The sequence below is a fragment of the Macaca fascicularis genome, chromosome 7 (genome assembly GCF_037993035.2).
Source record: "Macaca fascicularis isolate 582-1 chromosome 7, T2T-MFA8v1.1".
In the NCBI taxonomy this organism is placed as follows: Eukaryota; Metazoa; Chordata; class Mammalia; order Primates; family Cercopithecidae; genus Macaca; species Macaca fascicularis.
In genome coordinates this window covers 160256985-160274347 of record NC_088381.1, presented here as the reverse complement: position 1 = coordinate 160274347, position 17363 = coordinate 160256985, and the positions used below count along the sequence as shown (strand labels likewise).

General features: G+C 45.7%; 1 non-coding gene across 1 annotated transcript; it reads right to left on the bottom strand.

Annotated features, from left to right (window-relative positions):
* Positions 1 to 8619: 8619 nt before the first annotated feature.
* LOC123574773 (U6 spliceosomal RNA) lies at positions 8620 to 8722 on the bottom strand. The gene has a single exon (XR_006699973.2). It is a non-coding gene; the product is annotated as a U6 spliceosomal RNA (small nuclear RNA).
* Positions 8723 to 17363: the final 8641 nt, after the last annotated feature.

Here is a 17363-nt window from a genome sequence, read left to right as displayed (position 1 = left end):
AGATTGCCAGGCCCCCCCCCCCAGAGGTTGACCCACACCCAAAAGTAGCAGGTGGGGGCTGAGGAGAGAGAGCCAGCCTGTGGATGAGGGTCCCGGGCAGCCAGGAGCCTGGATATCCACTCTCAGACATGACCTTGTTCTCCTTCCCACAATCTAATTCCCAAGGCTTCAGAGAGATTGTGAAGCAAGAGGCAGCCTGATTTCAGCCTGGCTCTGAGAACCCCACAGGGTGGGCCAGGAGGGAGCAGCCCCGCCAGTCCAGGATGAGATGGTGAGAGGTACCCCTGAGTAGAGCAGCTGTCCAGGCAAGAGGCTGAGTGGGAAGGGGCCTGACACCTGTGTGCCCAGAACCGAGGGGTTTCCCAAGACATGGGACTTTCAGTGCCAACACTGGGGAAAGTCCCAGGCAAACCAGGGTGAGTTAGTCACTGCACTAGATGTGCTGATGAAGGAAACCCAGGACCCACTTTTGGGCCCTGTAAACCTTCCTCCAAGATATCCACTAGTAGGTCTGGAGTGGAGGTAAAGGCTGGCCTTCAGCTCCCATCTCTCAGGAGGATTGGGCTAGTTGGCTGTTAAATGGAAGGCTAACCCAGAAGGGTGGACTTTTGGGGAACATAAAGCATATCTAGGAATCTGAAGGCATTTAGAAAATTCGTATCATGGCTAATAGTTTTATATTTCAGTCTTCCTTGTAGAAGAACAACTAGCAGATGTGATACAGTGGGTCAAGCTGTGGACAAGGAATCCTAAGACCTAAACTCTAGTCCCAAACATTCCATAACTAGTTGTGTGACCACGGACAACTAAGTTGCCCTCCCTGGACCCCATTCTCCTTCATTGTTTAAAAAAAAAAAAAGACAGTTGAAACTAGGTCTAGGGTTCTTTTGTGTGCTGTTGGATCCCTTTGACAGTTTGATGAGGCTTACGGATTTCTTCTCCGAACAGTGTTTTGAAATGCATGAGATGAAATAGGATTTACAAGGGAAACCAACTGTAATACAATTATAAACATAGTGTAAAAAGAAATTTGTTATGTGGCAATATATGTACTCCCTAATAAATGCAATTAAAAACAAGCCTGAGCGATAGGTATAATAACTGTAATTTTAAAGTAGTTGTGAGAGTAAACAATATTTCAAGATGTCTGTGACAACCGTAATTGATATGAAATGTTTGTGGTTTCTATTAACAGCAATGTCATAGGAGCTCCTGATGCTGCTATAGCTTGCTGGCTACAAGCAAGGAAGGAAATGCTACACTTCAGCTGGAAGTTAGTGAAAATAAAAATATAATTGTTCCCTTTCCATTTCCCCCCAATTTCTTTTTTTCTTTTTTCTTTTTTTTTTTTGAGACAGATTTTCCCACTTGTCACCCAGGCTGGAATGCAATGGCATAATCTTTCAGTTCACTGCAACCTCCACCTTCTGGGTTCTAGCAATTCTCCTGCCTCAGCCTCCCAAGTAGCTCGGATTACAGGTGTGCACCACCACGCCCAGCTAATTTTGTATTTTTGGTAGAGACAGGGTTTCACCACGTTGGTCAGGCTGGTCTCGAACTTCTGATTTCAGGTGATCCACCCTCCCTGGCCTCCCAAAGCACTGGGATTACAGGTGTGAGCCACTGTGCCTGGCCTCTTACCCCCCAGTTTTATCCATGAACTATGTCCTCTCCAAAATTCACGTGTTGAAGCTGTAACCCTCAGTACCTCTGAATATGACTGTATTTGGAGTTAGGGCCTTTAAAGAGATGACTCAGGTAAAATGAGGCATCCAGTGGGCCCTAATCCAATATGACTGGTGTCCTTATAAGAAAAGCAGATTAGGACTCAGGCACAGAGGTAAGACCATGTGAAGACAGAGAAAAGGCGGCCGCCTGCAAGCCGAAGAGAGAGGCCTCAGAAGGAACCAATCCTGATGACACCTTGATCTTGGACTTCCAGCCTTCAGAACTGTGAGAAAAAACATCTGTTATTTAAGCCCCCAAGCTTGTGGGGTTTTGTGATGGCAGCCCCAATAGACTAATACAACCCCCCAGTCCATAGAACCCAGAATTCCAGGACTAGGCAACCTTTGAGGTCCCTTTGACTCTGTCCATGCAGGTAGCACCTTTCTGTGCTAGACAAGAAGGGCTTTGTGGATGAAGATAAAAGGGCATATTCTTTGGACCACTGCAGAACTAGCCAAGATGAGAAGGAGATCCAGGTGCTCCTCGGCCCCCTTCATTGACTGTGTCTGCTGCTGCCCCTCTGTGCTGAGAAGAGTCCTCCCCATCTGAGTGTGTAATCTGCAGGTAGATCCCAAGCGCAGCCCATGTACTTCACAGTGTATCCACAGAGGTCTTCGACCGGGAGGGTTCTATGACTTCCACCCTGAGGCTCAGTGGATGATGCCCAAACATGAAAGAGCAAAGCTCCAGGACTGAGCTCTCCTGCAAACTTCTAGTGAGAAGATGGAGTGGATTTTCCCTCTTCCTCTGGAGGAGGAAGGGAGGCAGAAGGAGGACACAGGGAAAGACAGAAGAAGAGAGGTGAGAACTGAGGTGGGAGAGGAAGAAAATAAGTGAGAGAAGAAGGGGAGAGGAAGGAAGAATGGGAAATGGGACAGTGAGAAGTGAAAGAGAAGAGACGGAGGGAGAGAGAAGAAAGAAGGGAAGGCCACCAGGTCACTTTCTCTTCCTCAGCCAAGGCTGTCTGAAGCTCCCTTTCCCTCTAGGAGCTGCTGGTTACCAGGGGACAGTGAGAACTGGAAGAAGGACACAGAGAGAACCCTTCACCCCACCACCACCTCCAGCAAGCAAGCGATTCCTAATGGTTGGAACCCCAGCTCCTAGGCCAGCTGTTGTTTCAGCAATCTGAGCTTGGGCAATAGGCATCCGCCACACAGTCTCAACTCCTAATTTAAGAGGATGGGGCAAGGGGTCCTGCCTGTCCATCTGACTCGTGGCTGTCTTTGAGAGAAGCTGCCTCTATGCATGTAGAGAGGCCGCCTAATCCTAGGGTCGGCCAATTGTTTCTCCTTCCTGGAGCCCCACCTCTCTATCTTCTCATGGAAACTCACTGACACAGTTTTTCTTGAGGCCAGTTTGTTTTTCAGTTCTATCAGCCCTGATATGATGCTTAATACTTCCCTGGGGAGCAAGATGAAGCCATTGACATCTCTGTGGTAAATACCTAATTAGGATGCTTCTGAACAGTGTATTATTTACTTGGGAGAATGTATCTTGGGTCAGTGTGCAATTAGAGAGGTCATTATTTTCTCAAGAGAGGGAGATGGTTCCGGCAGTTTCTACACTTAAATATGTCATTAGGTGCTGCTTAAAGCATCTGGGGTACCTGGGAGGCACCGTTCATTTATTTTTAACAACTTGTCTATTGCAACATCCATACTGCTGAGCCACTGGGATGAGGAGAAATGAGTTCTGATTCTAACTACATGGTTGAGGGAGGAAAAGCAATACTCTGTGTCACTAGCCAATGAAACAAGTAGCAATTAGTGACTTTGAGCCAAACAGGCCCATTGATTCAATCAAGAATCTAGTCTATATCAGGCACAGTGCTCAGTGTTTTAATTTAATATTCCACTTAATCCTCAACACAGTTCTATAAGAGAATATTGTTCTTATTTTATATGTGAGGAAAGAGACTTAGTGAAGAAACATGCTCAAAGTCACAAAGCTAACGAATAGCAAAGCCACCACACGAAGAGTCCAATATAACAACAGAAAGAGCTGCAAGGCACAGACTTTTTCTGAGGAGGAGTCCTTAGGGAAGCCCGATGTCAAGAGGAGATGAAAACAAGGACACTAGAGGAATTTAAAGACTCTGGATCACACAGCTAGATTAAAAATTAAACACAACCCAACTCCTAGACGAATTAACACAAATCTCCACACTAAAAACCTCTTTACCTCAGTTCCTATTACCCAATACAACAAATCCAGCTTTCAACAGAAAATTACAAGGCATACCAAAAAGCAAGAAAAAAAATACAATCTGAAGAGGCAAATCAATCATCAGAACCAGACTCAGATATGACACAAGTGTTGTATATCAGACAGATAATTTAAAATAATTATGATTAATATGCAACATCCCTAGTGAATAAAGTAGGCAATATACAAGAACACATGGATAATGTAAGCAGAGTTGAAATTCTAAGTATCAAAAAAAAAAAAATCCTAGAAGTTAAGAACACTATAACAGAAATGAAGAATGCCTCTGATGGGGTCATCAACAGAGTAAACATGGTCAAAGAATCAAGGACCTTGAATATCAGTCAGTAGAAGCTTCCTAAACTGAAACGCAAAGGGAAAGAAAAATAATGACAAAAACAGAACAGAGAATCTGGGAATTGTGAGACAATATCAAAAAGTATAGTATATGCATAACTGAAATGCAGGACAAGAAAGAGAAAATGGAGCGGAAGTATTTGAGCTAATAATGGCTACTATTTTCCAAATTGCAGATCCAGGAAGCTTAGAAAACACCAAGCAGAATAAATATACAAATCAACAAACACAAAACAAAAAACACCTAGGTACATCATATTTGACCTACAGAAAAAACTGAAAGTAGAACTACCATTTGATTCAGAAATCCCATTACTGGGTAGGATATACATTCCATATATTCCATGGGAGATATGTGTGTGTGTGTGTGTGTGTGTGTGTGTGTGTGTGTGTGTGTGTGTGTGTAATGGAATACTACTCAGCCATAAAAAAGAACAAAATAATGGCATTCACAGTAACCTGGATGGAATTGGAGACCATTATTCTAAGTGAAGTAACTCAGGAATGGAAAACCAAACATCATATGTTCTTGCTTACAAGTTAAAACTAAGCTATGAAGATGCAAAGGCATAAGAATGATTAATGAACTTTGGGGACTCATGGGGAAGAGTGGGAGGGGGTAAGGGATAAAAGACTACACTTTGGGTACAGTGTACACTGCTTGAGTGATGAGTGCACCAAAATCTCAATTTTGAGATTTTGGTTACTTGTCATGTAACCAAAAACCACCTGTTCCCCAAAATCTACTGAAATAAAATAAAGTTTTGTAAAAAAGTACTGCTACCTGTCTCTCTCCAAACCATGCCCCTCCAAAAATAAATAAATAAACCACAGAAAAACAAAGACAAAGAAAAAATATTAAAAGAAGCTGGAGAAGGATAGATGTAGGAAATACCAAACTCATAGAAGAACAAAGTTAAGAGTTGCAGCTGACATAAAACTATGCAAAGAGGAGGAGAAACATTTAAAGTGAATGAATGAGGCTGGGCATGGTGGTTCACGCCTGTAATCCCAGCACTTTGGGAGGCTGAGGCGGGTGGATCAAGAGGTCAGGAGATCGAGACCATCCTGGCTAACATGGGGAAACCCTGTCTCTACTAAAAACATACAAAAAATTAGCCAGGCGTGGTGGCGTGCACCTGTAGTCCCAGCTACTTGGAAGGTTGAGGCAGGAGAATCGCTTGAACCTGGGAGGTGAAGGTTGCAGTGAGTCAAGATTGTGCCACGGTACTCCAGCCTGGGTGATAGAGTAAGACTCCGTATCAAAACAAACAAACAAAAAAAAAAGCAGAAGAAATTATTCAGGCAAAAGGAAGATGATAACAGTCAGAAACTTAGATTTATGTAATGAAAGTAAAAGTGGCCAGGCATGGTGGCTGAGGCAGGAGAATCGTTTGAACCTGGGAGGCAGAGGTTGCAGTGAGATAACGCCACTACATTCCTTCCTGGGCGACAGAGTGGAACTCCGTCTCAAAAAATAAAAATAAAACGTAAGTGAAGATTGGACTGGAATGTTCATAGATTGGATGACTCAATATTGGTAAAATGTCAGTTCTTCCCAACTTGATACAGATTCCTAATCAAAAGCTCAGCAAGCTATTTTGTAGGTATCAACAAACTGACTTAAATCTATATAGAAAGGCAAAGAACCTAGAATAGCCAGCACAATACTGAAGAACAACAAAGGACTCACATTACCCAATTTAAGACTTACTATAAGACTACAACAATCGAGATTGCTGAAATTGGTGAGAGAATAGAAACATAGATCCATGGAACAGAAGAGAACACAAATAATAGACCAACTGTATTCAACTGATTTTTTACAAAGGCACAAAGGCAATTCAATGAAGAGAGAATTGTCTTTCCAACAAAAAGGGCTGGATCAAAGAGATATTCATATGAAAAAAAAAAAGAACCTAGCCACAGACCTTACACCTCACACAAAAATGTACTCAAAATGAATCACAAATCTAAATGTAAAATGTAAAACTATGAAACTTTTACAAGAAAACCGGAGAAAATATGCATGGCCTTAGGTTTAGTGATGAGTTTTAAGATACACCAAAAGCACAACTCATGAAAGATAAAATTCACATGTGGGTATAGTGGTTTGAATGGTGGCCCTCAAAAAGGTAAGTCCAGGCCAGGTGTGGTGGCTCATGCCTGTAATCCCAGCACTTTGGGAGGCCAAGGCAGGCAGATCGCTGGAGGCCAGGGGTTCAAGACCATCCAGGCCAACATGGTGAAACCTTGTCTCTACTAAAAATACAAAAATTAGCCAGGCGTAGTGGCACATGCCTGTAATCCCAGCTATTCTGGAGGCTGAGGCATGAGAATCATTTGAACCCAGAGGCAGAGGTTACAGTGAGCCGAGATGGCACCACTGCACTCCAGCATGGGCAACAGAGTGAGACATTGTCTCAAAAAAAAGAAGGAAGTCCACATCCAAATTCCTGGAATCTGTCAGTGTGATCTTATTTGGAAAAAAGGGTCTTTGTAGAAGGTTGAGTTAAAGACCTTGAGATGAGATCATCCTGAATTACCCGGGTAGGCCGTAAATCCAGTGCAAGTATCCTTAGAAGAGAGATACAGGGTGGTTTGACAGAGAGAAGAGAAGAAGGTGTGTGACCACAGAGGCAGAGACAGGAGTGATGTAACCGCCAGCCAAGGGGAGCCTCAATATGATGTAATGAAAATAGCACTGCCCCTCTGTGGTCTCCCTTTCACAAACCCATAATCCCAGTCTAACCATGAAAGAATCACCAGACAAATCCCAGCTGAGAAACATTCTACAAAACACCTGACCAGTACTCCTCAAAACTGTCAAGATCATCAAAAAATAAGGAAAGCCTGAGGAACTGTCCCAGCAGAGGAGCCTCAGGAGTCGATGTAATGTCTCCTAGATGAGATCCTAGAACAGAACAAGGACGTCAGGTTAAAACGAAGGAAATAAGACCAGGCGTCCTGGCTCAACACCTGTAATCCCAGTACTGTGGGAGGCCAAGGCAGGAAGGGGATCTCCTGAGCCCAGAAGTTCTAGGCTAGCCTGGCCAACATGGCAAAACCCCATCTCTACCAAAAAATAAAATAAAATAAATAACCATTCGTGGTGGCTCAAACCTGCAGTCCCATCTATTCGGGAGGCTGAGGTGGGGGGATCACCTGAGTCCGGGGAGGTGGAGGCTGCAGTGAGCCATGACTGTGCCACTGAACTCCAGCCTGAGTGACAAAGTGAGACCCTGTCTCAGAAAACAATGACAGCAACAACAAGAAAACTAAGGAAATCTGAAAAAGTATAGACAAGTTACTAATAATATATCAATATTGGTTCATCAATTGTGACACATGTACCCTACTATATGTTAATAGGCAGAAGTGAGAAGAGGCATCTAGGAACTCCCTGCAGTATCTTTACAACATCTCTGGAATTCCAATTCTGTTCTAAAATATAAAGTTTATTTAAAAGTAAAAAAAAAAAAAAAAGAAAGAAAAGAAAAGAAACAGTGTTATTTATGACCTTAAAAAATTAAAAATAACATCCCCTCTGAAAAATAAACCCCTAACACTTTCCAAACATACACTTTCCAAACATGACATACACAAATGATCAACACACAAAGGAAATTGGAAGAAACCTGTGATGTTTACCCTGGAGTGGATGCCTGTGGGGGAGGGGACTAGGATTAGACCGAGAGAAAGGCGAAAGACACAACCACGATAATCTCAAAAGAGGATTCAAGTCCAGATGGGTGGTGACAGCAAGCCATCAAATGGGGGACATCAGTCCCCCAAGTCCGTGCGCCTGAAATCCTTAAACAAAGGGAGGGAAAGGAAGAGAGAGGACCTGCCAAAGGTGGCCGGTGATCTCTGCAGCCACAGGAAAGGCAAACGCCTGTCTGGAGAGCATTCCTCGAGGTCGTGGGGGAGAAAATGGCCTGATCGCTGGCTTCTGCTCTCAGCAGAAGCTGCCAAGCACAGGACTCAGGCACGTGGCTCAGAGACAATATATATTTTTTTTTTTTCAAGATGGGAGTCTTGCTCTGTCACCTAGGCTGGAGTGCAGTGCTGCAATCTTGGTTTATTGCAATCTCGGCCTCCCAGATTCAAACACTTCTCCTGCCTCAGCCTCTGGAGTAGCTGGGATTACAGGCATGCCCACATCTGGCTAACTTTTGTATTTTTAGTAGATATGGGGTTTCACCATGTTGGCCAGGCTGGTCTCAAACTCCTGAGCTCATGATCCACCTGCCTTGGCCTCCCAAAGTGCTGGGATTACAGGCGTAAGCCACCAAGCATGGCCAAGAATTTTTTTTAAGAACATTTTAAAAATATATGGAATACTTCACGAATCTGTGTGTCATCCTTGCATAGGACCATGCTAAGCTTCTCTGCATTATTCCAAGTTTGGTATTTGTGCTGCCAAAGTGACAATTTTGTGCCTGCTGCTGCCACCTCTACCACCCGACCCCAGGCAACCTTATCTAACCTCCTACATCTCAGCTTCCTCATCTGTAAAATGGGCAAATGGGGATAATAATAACGACTTCTGAGGGTTAAAAGAGGTAAATGCATAAAAAACACTTTCCTGTGTCTGATACATAACGTCTTGATAAATGGTCACTATTATTATTTTAAATGGTTTTTCGAATCCATTTTCCCCTTAGGCCAGATTTGCAATTATTTCCAGCAGGAAACAGGTTTCATTGTCTGCCCTGCCCATAACTCTCTTCTCAGAACTTGCTTCTCCAAAGGGCAAGCTGTAAGACCCTTCCCCTGTCCCCACTACCTGGCCTGTCCTGGCCACCCTGATGGGACAGGAAGTCTGACTCAAGTGAGCTGATGGGGTTAAGTTCTCTCAATAGTTTAACCTAAGAGGCCACCGAGTTTAGTGAATTGGTAAGAAAGAATGCACTGGACTTACATGGTCTCAAGGAGTCTCGGTCTGACCCAGTTGACACCCTGTGGAGTCAAAGTCACCCAGAAGTTAGGGGAGCAGAACAACGTGTGATCTGGTTTGCAGAGGTGGGTGGAGCTCAGAGAGGCAGCGAAGATGAGGAGAGTTCGCGGGAGGCCTACCTGCGCTTCCTCAACTAACTCCATCAGATTCCCTAATCCCTTTCAAGAAAACTCCTTTTCACTTGCATTTTTTGAATGGGTTTCTATTTATTACAACCAAAATAGCCCTGACTGAAATTTACAGGCACGTCTTACCCACCAGACTGGGACACCATCTGCAGTCCTAGCACCTAGTGTGGTTCTAGATCAATAGCTGATTGTTAAGAGATGAAGGAAGGAGGGAAGGAGGGAAGGAGGGAAGGAGGGAAGGAGGGAAGGAAGGAAGGAAGGAAGGAAGGAAGGAAGGAAGGAAGGAAGGAAGGAAGGAAGGAAGGAAGGAAGGAAGGAAGGAAGGAACAAACAACACAGTCAGGCCTGTCCAGGCCCTCACCCTTTGCCAGTGTCCCTGCATTCAGCCTCAGCCAGTTCCCCTGGCCCCTGGTGGTCTTTTGGTTGGAAGAAACCTCCCCTACATGTCCCAGGATCCCAAAAGGCCGGAGGAAAAGCAGTCAGTTGAGTTACAGAGCCTGGAGTTCCCAACACACAGGGACGTCGAGAGAGAGAAACCGCTGATGGCCAAAACGTCATCACAGAAGACACAGTTAATCCAGGGAGGCTGGCTGTTTCCAGGGCACAGGAAAGGGCACCTGCTTTGTCGATGTGCCGAGCAATGTGCTGCGGACGCCTTACACAAGGTGTCCTGTGCAGGTCCTGAGCCTGCTGGCCCCCAGCCACTTCCCCTGCTAACCAAGCTTCCGAGCTCCCTGCTGGGTGGGTCCAGCCAATGGAGGCAGCGGTGGGAGATTGGAGGGTGAGGGACAGGGAGAAGCTGGGCTATTTCTCCTCCTCCCTCTGCCTCAGATAGCACCCCGGCAAGAGCTGTGTGTGGCCACTGGACCAGCCCCCTGGGGGTCCAGCCCCAACCTGGCAACCTGAACCCTGGGCTTCAGTAACACCACCTCCTCCCTGTAGCCCCCAGCTCGCAGTTGTGTTCCTGCTGGTCTCTGGATTGCCTCACCCTCCCTGACTTGGCCTCCAAGCTCTGCCATCACTCATGTAACCAATTCCCTGTATTAAAGTAGCTTTGTTTGAAATTCTCCAGGGGTTTCCATTCCCTGGCCAAACCCGTGTGGTTGGTATTATTTCTGGGCTGCAATGAGAAAACAAAACTGCAGGGGGAAGTAACTTGACTCTGGCTCTACCGCTAGTAAGTGGCAAAGCTGCATTTGAAGCCAGCTCTGTCTGACTCGAAGGCCACGTTGCATCTGCACACCCCCTTCCACTGCCCTTGGGCAGCCATCCACCCTCTAGGGGAGCTGGCCTCAGTTCCACCTGTACCGGTGCCGTCTTAGGAAGGTCTCCTAGCCCTCCCAGGCGATTTGGCAGCTGTTGCCAGGCACGTTAAGCTCAGACACGTGGCCCCAGTCCGAAGCTCTGTTCCTAATGTTGGAAAATGTTTACCCTGTTTCCTTCCCGCAGACCGTGAGAACAGGCTGTTCCAATGAGACCTGAAAAGCTGCCTTTGGTGGACTGACTTCCCTGTCCCCTCAAAGAATGTCAGTCCTGAGGGTCTGTAATCTTCTCACTCCCAAAGTAAGAGGTGAGTTATTTTTCCCAGTGTGCTTCCCACTCCTGCCTCTGTCCTACAGGAGACTGGAGGTTCTTCTGTTTGAGAAAATGTTAAATGATCTAGATCTTTCATAGTGTCTGCTGACCACAGCATCACCTGAGAGCTTGTTGAAAATACAGGACTCCACTCAGGGCCTGCAGAGTCATGGTGTGTTGTTTTGGGGGGCTTGGGGGTTTTTTTTTGGAGACAAGGTCTTGCTCTGTCACCCAGACTGGAGTGCTGTGGTGCCATCACAGCTCACTGCAGCCTCTACCTCCTAGGCTCAGGCAATCCTCCCACCTAAGCCTCCAGAGTGGCTGGGACTACAGGTGCGTGCCACCACATTTAGCTAATAGATCAGCCTGGGTAATATAGTGAGATCCTGTCTTCACAAAAAATTTAAAATTAGCCATCATTTCTGTAGAGACAGGGTCTCACTATGTTACCCAGCCTGGTTTCCAACTCCTGGGCTCAGACAATCCTCCAGCCTCAGCCTCCCAAAGTGCTGGGATTATAGGCATGAACCACCACTCCCAGCCAGGATGTGTATTTTAACAAGATCAAGATTCTCAAATGCTTCCTGTGCATGCTGAAGTTGGAGAAGTGCTGCCCTTGACTATTTTATAGATGGCTACTGGGCACCTATTATATGTAATTTCATAATAGTAATATATCTTCTGGGGGTGGTGTAAGAATTAAATGAATCAATACATTAGAACAGTGCTGGATGCACATTTATGCACACAATAAATGCAGGATGTTTTAGTATGATTATCATTATTTTTATAAATATTTGCTTGGGCCTGAAATCAAGCACTAGGAGGCTTTAAGATTAATAGAGCCAGCCGGGTGCAGTGGCTCATGCCTGTAATCCCAGCACTTTGGGAGGCCGAGGCAGATGGATCACGAGGTCAGGAAGACAAAACCATCCTGGCTAACATGGTGAAATCCCGTCTCTGCTAAAAACACAAAAAAATTAGCCAAGAGTGGTGGCAGGCGCCTGTAGTCGCAGTTACTTGGGAAGCTGAGGCAGGAGAATGGAGTGAACCCAGGAGGCGGAGCTTGCAGTGAGCCAAGATCAAGCCACTGCACTCCAGCCTGGGCAACAGAGTGAGACTCCATCTCAAAAGAAAAGAAAATAAAAAAGATTAATAGAACCCTGCCTCAAGGAGCTCCCAGGCTGTCGAGAGATGTGCATAGAAACAAATAATTCTGATCAAATATAACCTGTGTTCACTTTGGGAGGTCAAGGTGGGAGGACTGCTTGAGCCCAGGAGTTCAAGACCAGCCTGGGCAACATAGTGAGACCCCATCTCTCCAAAAATAAAAATAATTAGCTGGGTATGGTGGCATCTGCCTGCAGTCCCAGCTAGTCAGGAGGGTGAGGTAGGAGCATCACTTGAGCCTGGGAGGTTGAGGCTGCTGTGAGCTATGATTGAACCACTGCACTCCAGCCTGGGCAAAGGAGCAAGACTTTGTCTCAAAAATGCGTGTGATTGTGTGTGTGTGTTTCGCCTGTGATATAAAAGTTACACACCAACCTATAGGACCTGAGGTTTAGAAAGTACTCTGTGATTTCCAAACAAGAATTCACATATGATACCATGTGAGCATAACATAATGTGGCTTTAAAAAGTAAATAACATTATTGCCTCTATAGAAATGAAATTCAGAGGGGCAATGCCCAAGCTCACACAGTGACTTGAATTCAAATCTTATAACTCCAAATCCAGTGCTCCGCCTCCTGTCCCCACCACAGCCTCCCCAAGAAAGAAGGTGTAGAGTATCAGCAGCCCTGAGAAAGTTCAAGGTGGAAGGAAAACTGGAACCAAGGACTAATGTCTGAGATGACATTGGGGTGTGCTGCTTGCTTGGTATTTGTCACTGGAGAAGGACAGTGATCAGGGTTGACACTGAAGTCGTTTTCTCTCAGAAATTACATACGAGTGGAAACGAAGCCCAGACAATCCATGGGGCTCCAGGATTATTCTTTTGGGTTTGGTTTGTTTGCTTGGGTTTGGGGGTTTTCCGGCAGGTCCAAGTACCCCACTGTCCAGCCAATGTTCACTTTCTGGTCTCAGGCTCCTTTTCTAACCTCAGCTGAAAAAGTTGTGTCCCCCAGTGACTCTTCACCACCCTCAGATCAAGATCAGCACACGGAGCCTTTTCAGCAGACTCTCCCAGTGCTGGGTGAACAGCAGCAGTTCTCGAAGCAGGTCCCCAGCCTGGCCACTGCAGCCTCACCTAGGAAATTGTTAGAAATAATCCCCCAACTCTACCAAGACCTACTGAGGTGCAAACTCTAGGGTAAGCCCCCCAGCATGAGGTGTTTTAACAAGTCTTCTCTGCCATTCCTGGAGGTTTTGTAGGTGGATACAAGCGAAAGTTAACATGTATGTGAGTCACTTTAGCATTTGAAAGCATTAACTATGGAGTTAGAATCAGGGTTCAGCCGCCCACCAGGTAGGTGACCTTGGGCAAACTCAATGATTTGGGGTCTGAGAAGCACTGGTAGGGCTGTTCTCTAGAGCTTTCTGCAACGATGAAAATGTTGTATATCTGCCGGGTCCAGTATCATAGCCCCTGGTCTCAGAGGGCTGCCAAGCACTCGAGTGTGGCTAGTATGGCTACAGAACTGAATTTCAAAATTTATTTACTTTTGATTAATTTAAATTTAAATAGCCGCACATGACTAGTGGCTACGTCATTGGACAGAGCAGGTCTAGAGGACACTCTCCCTCACCCCCAGATCACATATCAGAAACAGCACACGAATCTCCAGCAAGGTGGGAAGGTGGCAGTCCGGAGACGTATGGACAAAAGACATCAGGAAGGAGGCACTTCACTGCCAGGCCTGAGAAAAAAACCAGATCCCACTGAGGCTCAGCAGAGACTGCGGTAGGAGTGACACTCCCTAGAGACCCTTGGTCCACTTGTTCCTGAAGGTGGCTCATGAAGCCTTAGCCTCATCTCAAGGAGAGGTGCCAAAGTGGACATGTGGGGACAGACAGGTCAGAGCTGGGCAATAGGCAGGTAGGTCACAAGCTAAAGATTCAAACAGACCAGAGAAAGGCCTCTTTCGAGAATGCAGCAAAAGAAAATAAGCATAAACTAAAGCAGGACAGATCTTGGTCTGACACAAGGAGGAATGGCCTGATAGGGTGGCTGAGACCAATCTTGCTGCAGGATGCTCCAGAGCTTCTGTCCCCGTAGAGGAAGTGTGAGGTCAATGGAAGGGCTTGTGCATCCTAATTCCTGTTTCATTTACTAGCTGGGTGACTGTGAACAATGGGTTGACCTCCCTGGGCCGAGGTCCCTTTGTTTGCCATAGAGGAAGCAAGAAGCAGAAGATCATGGGGTGGGGACAGAATAGCAAGGCAGTTAAGAGCTTGGGCTTCTGGAGGCAGCCAGATGTGGGCTTGAAACTCAATGTGGTCTCAACCAAGGGACTCATGTAAGTCCCTTGACATTTCTGTGGTTTAATTTTCTCATCTGTAAAACAAGTCAGCTATTAACAGAGGAGTCATAGAGACTAGATGGATTGCAGGACATATAACATGATGCTGGGCATATAACATGATGCTGGGCACCCAGTAGGAGCGCAGTAATTACAGAGCTCACTAAGTGTGCCAAGGCCTTTACATGGACTCACTTATTCTTTACAGCATGCCAAGGAAGCAGTCCTACTGTTATGCCCATTTTTCAGATGACAAAACTGAGGAACCGAAAGGTTATGTAACTTGTAACTTGCCCAAGGTCACCTACCTGGTGGGTGGTTGAGCCCTGAGTCCAGCTCTATACTTGATGCTTTCAAATGCTAAAGTGCCTCCCATTCATGCTAACTTTTGTTTGTGTCCTCCCCACAAAACAACCAGGAATAGTAGAGAGGGCGATTTATTGTCACCTCGCTTTGCGACCTTGAGCCCTTGCTCCTGCCCCACCCCAGTATTCCCATCTGTGCAATAAAAGGAATAGACTAGTTGGACCTCAGTGCACTGGGAGCCGTGACAGTCTTCGGGAAGAAGTGAGGCAACTCTTTGTAGGGAGCAATTTCAATCCACTTCACCTCCCAGGCAGAGGGAGGCTGGCTCAGAAGTCCCTGGAGGCTCTTTCCAAGTTGACGGCCATATAAAGGCATGACCCCATTCTAAGGACTCAGCGGAGGTCTTTGGAAAACATCAAGAATGAGGCAGAACCTAATATTCCAGTCCAAGCTTGGCAGGTTTAGCCTAATTAGGCAAGCCCTGTCCCTCTCTGGGCCTCCCTATGCAGGCACTCAGGCCACCTCCTCATAGTCAGTGCTGCTGTGCCTGACCTCCTTGTTGATATGGATGGAGGTTCACCCTCCCAGCCCCAGGAGATAGAGAAGGACTAGAGCGAGTCAGCCATGGTAACCCCGCCCCTCTGTCAGTGATTGGCTGGGACCTGAGTACAGGATTTGATACTGGCCAATGAGGGGAAGACACCACTGGGATGCTTGGAAAGGCTTTCTTCCCTTGATACCACAGCCCCACAGGAGAGCCTGCCTTCCGTGAAGACACTTGGATGCCTGGAACTGCTGCAGCCACCTTATGACCATGAGGAGCTGGGGCTGGGTGTAGTGGAGCCCCTGAGTTAACCAGCCCTGCAGCCAGCAGGGCTACTTTTCAAAGAGATCAACTCCTTGCTGTTTAAGTCACTTTGAGTTCATTATTCTCTTTCTTGCAGCCAAATGCATTCTAAATTGTATTTACTTTTCTCATTTGTTCAGTGAGGATAATACCACCAGGATCTTGTGTGGATAAAATGAGATGAAAGATTTGTAGATGCTAAAGCATCCACAACAGTGCCTTATTACTGCAGCAGCCTGAAAACTGACAGCTTTAAAGATGAGGAAGTGTTGTGGGGAGGCCATCAGTCCCATTGTAAACCACTGATAGATGACTCAACTCAATACTCAAGGGGCTTTTCTACTGGGAAAAGAAGCTCCCACAATTGTGTGAACTTTCCTTTTTGTTTTGTTTTGTTTTTCTTTTTCTTTTGAGACAGAGTCTCACTCTGTCACCCAGGCTGGAGTGCAGTGGGGCGATCTTGGCTCACTGCAACCTCTGCTTTCTGGGTTCAAGCGATTCTCATGCCTCAACCTCCCGAGTAGCTGGGATTACAAGCATGTGCCACCACACCCAGCTAATTTTTTTTTTTTTTTTTTGTATTTTTAGTAGAGACAGGGTTTTGCCATGTTAACCATACTAGTCTCGAACTCCTGACCTCAGGTGATCCACCCTCCTTGGCCTCCCAAAGTGCTGGGATTACAGGTGTGAGCCACCGCACCTGGCCTGAACTTTCCTTATTGCTTAATTTGTTATACTTGTATCTAACAACTCAGAAAACCAATTTTTCTCAATTATTAATTTGATTAATTAAATGTTATCTTTTGTGTGTGTGTGAGACACAGTCTCACTCCTGTCACGCAGGTTGGAGTGCAGTGGCATGATCACAGCTCACTGCAGCCTCAACCTCCCAGGTCAGGTGATACTCCCACCTCAGCCTCCTGAGTGCCTGGGACTACAGGCATGTGCCACCATGACTGGCTAATTTTTTGTCGTTTTAGTAGAGACAGGGTCTCCCTAGTTGTCAGGCTGGTCTCAAACTCCTGGGCTCAAGGGATCTTCCCCCTCAGCCTCCTAAAGTGCTGGGATTACAGGCATGAGCCACAATGCCTGGCATAAATATTCTAAACAATTTAAAATGCAATTACAGACAGTGCATTTGATTTGTTTTGAATACTTCCATGCCTCAAACAGCAGACAAAACATTTAGAAACACCATGGCTACACATAAACTCATGCTTATGCTCACTCTAACGTATCCACACCATAGCCATAATCCATTATTCTACACTTGATATATTGCCTTCCCAGGATTCTTGCTACCCTTACTATTTATTATAATTATTTATTACATTCTCAGTCTTTCCTTGCTATATAAATAATGTATATATTATTTATTACATTATTTTTATATCATCCTAGGGTTTCAGTAACACTTTTAGTCCTTCCAGGGCACAAGGAGGCTAGAAAGGGTCATTAGTCTTACCAGACCCAAAGACAGAGGACACTTTCTCAGACAAGCTGAGGACCTAGAATTGGGTTATTAGCCAATTGATTCTTGACTAGGGCATGGAGCCTGAATGCAAAACATAAGGTGATTCATGACCCAGGTGCCAATCAACAGTGGACTGGATATTTTAAAATATGGTACATACACACCATGGAATACTATGCAGCCATAAAAAAGAATGAAATCACGTCCTCTGAAGCCATGTGAATGCAGCTGGAGGCCATTATCCTAAGCAAATTAACACAGAAACAGAAAACCAAGTGCCACATGTTCTCACTTACAAGCAGAAGCTAAACATTGGGTATAA